A 2,807-nucleotide genomic window follows, 5' to 3' on the forward strand; every position below is an offset into this window, starting at 1 on the left:
CTATCATAGATTATACAATGGCATGTATTTCTAGACTCATACGTGCTACATTCAGTCTAACAACAGACTAAACCTGGCTCTAATACCACTAAACGTAACACCTCTAAACCATATTCGTCGTTGGATTAGGATTCTAGAGCATTACTGTACAAACAGAACATTAATACAAACATTTCAAACATCATCCAAAACATATTATAATACATTCACTCACATACATATCGTCCCTACATCGAGCCTTCGAGACCCTAGAAATACCTTAGAAATGATTCGAGGCTACAACGAAAACATTTGGAAAATTTAGGAAAAATTCACAAATTTTAGAACAAGGGTCACACGGCCGTCTAGTCAGGCCGTATGCCTCACAAGGCTCACACGGATAAGACACACGCCCTTGTCTCAGGCCATGTAAGAATCAAAATAGGGACACACGATTGTGTCCCAACCCGTGTCCTCACCCGTGTAACTCACTAAGTAGGGTCACAATGTCATGCCATTCGCCCATGTGCCAGGCTGTGTAACTCTCGAAATAGCCCCACACGCCTGTGCTCCAGGCCATGTGTTAGGCCATGTAACTGCCTGACTTGTGTGCAATAAAACCTACAAGGGACACACGATCGTGTCCCAACCCATGTCCTCACAGTGTAACTCACTAAATAGGGTTGTACGGCCATGTCTCATGCCCGTGTGCCAGGCTGTGTAACTCTTGAAATAACCCCACAAGCCCATATGCCAGGCCATGTGTTAGGCCATGTTACTACCTGACTTGTATGCAATAAGACCTACAAGGGACACACAGCTGAGTCACACGCCCGTGTCTCATGTAACAGCCTATTTTTAGGGTTAATCAGAACAGTGGTTTCAAGACCACAAATATGAATTTAAAATATTTATTTTAATATTTTATTATTGTTTACAGCATGATAGAATTATTTTTTGAAAATTTCATAAAGAAATTTTACCGTTTAAAGGCTTAATTCGGTAAAAAGAACAAAATCGCGTAAGGCGTAAAAGTTGAATTATATAAGCTAAAAGCATTAAATAGTTATGAAATTTCAAAGTTGAGGGTTTTAGATGGTAATTAACCCATTGGAATTATGAATGGAGAAATATGTTCTTTATTAATGAAAATTACAAGGTTAATTAATAAGGTTATAATGATAATTATGAAATAAATCAAGTTAAATAATAAAAACATGGTGTCATCTTCACCATTTAGTTTCCACCACCAAAAATACATGAATAAAAATAGCCATGCATGAAGATATATTCGGCCAAGCTTTGAAGATTAATGGGTGAGTGGTTTTTGCTCGATTTTTAATAATTTCTACGTTTTTGAGATTGTTACTTCGTAATCTAGCTAGCCCGTACCTCCGATTTTGAAATTGCCAAAGATTTTGATAGTTTCCATTGTTGAGCTTATATTTTCTTTGATGTTTAATGGTGAAATATTAATATTTGATGTGAGATTTTCATATTTTATAAAGTGATTTTTGATGAAAATGTAAATTAGGGATTTAATTATGAAATATTGAAATTATGTGGTTAAAAGTGTGATTATTTGGAAAATGTGGGCTGCTAAGAGAATAAGAAGAATTCAGCTAAGCATGGGTAGGATGAAATTGCATGAAATTGTGATTTTATGTGATAAGGACTAAATTGCAAAAAATGTGAAATAATAGGGAAAAAGTGTAATTTTTTGAAAAGGTGTAAATTGTGTTAAATTGAATGAATTAATGATTAAATAAGTAAATTTTGTTATTATATAGATTGAGAAAAGTGAGATTCAGATCTAGAACGGGGGAAAACAAAGTATTGAATTAGTTGACCTAATTTGTCGTTACAGCGAACGAGGTAAGTTCGTATGCTAATAAATGTACTTAAATTGTGTTATAAATGCTTCTTTATTTTTTAGTTGAATTGAATGTTGAATGGTCATGATTACAAGAAAGAATCGACAGAGTTTCGATATCAGAAAGTCCCGTACGAACCTTAGGAATAGTATAGGATACAAATGTCATGACATTAGGTTATCGAGATGTGATTACAAGTAAGACCATGTCTGGGTCATTGGCATTGTATTGTGATTACATGTAAGACAATGCCTGGGACATTGGCAATGTTATATGATTTCATGTAAGACCCTGTCTAGGACAGTGGCACCGATATGTGGTAACATGTAAGACCATATCTAGGATATGGCATTGTATCAGCCTTATGTGATATCCAAGTATCCTTAGTGATTCTGAAGAATTCAACGAGCAAAGTCAAGATGAGAAAGAAAGTACAATCAAATTAAGTGATACAAGTACATACAAAACCTATATGAGAATCAATTGAAGGTAATTTGGTAAGTTCCTAGTGTATCATGTATATGAAATGAGAAAGATTTATGTGTAAGTATGTTTCATGCCAAAATGTGTTTATTTGGCCATAATGAGGTATGAATTGAATGATATGTGAGATATGAGTTATAGTTGTTTTAACTAAATATACATATGGCACATAGTGTGCGAAGCATCGTTATTTGATGATATTTCTCATAATTCACTTGGCTAAAGAAAAGGTAATGAATTTTGAATATAGTTTATATATAATTGCTTATACAGATGAAAATGTGAATGAATTGATAGGAGATATTCAAATCATACGTGTTTTGAGTGAATAAACTCATGAAAATCTTGATTAACTATGCGCATGAATTTGAGATAGAATGGTGAAATCATATGAATTATATCATGTTTTGAGTAATTGTTAAAATGCGGTTATTTAATAATATGAGTTTATTTCCATACGAGCTTACTAAG

This window comes from Gossypium hirsutum, chromosome A09 (genome assembly GCF_007990345.1).
Source record: "Gossypium hirsutum isolate 1008001.06 chromosome A09, Gossypium_hirsutum_v2.1, whole genome shotgun sequence".
Lineage (NCBI taxonomy): Eukaryota > Viridiplantae > Streptophyta > Magnoliopsida > Malvales > Malvaceae > Gossypium > Gossypium hirsutum.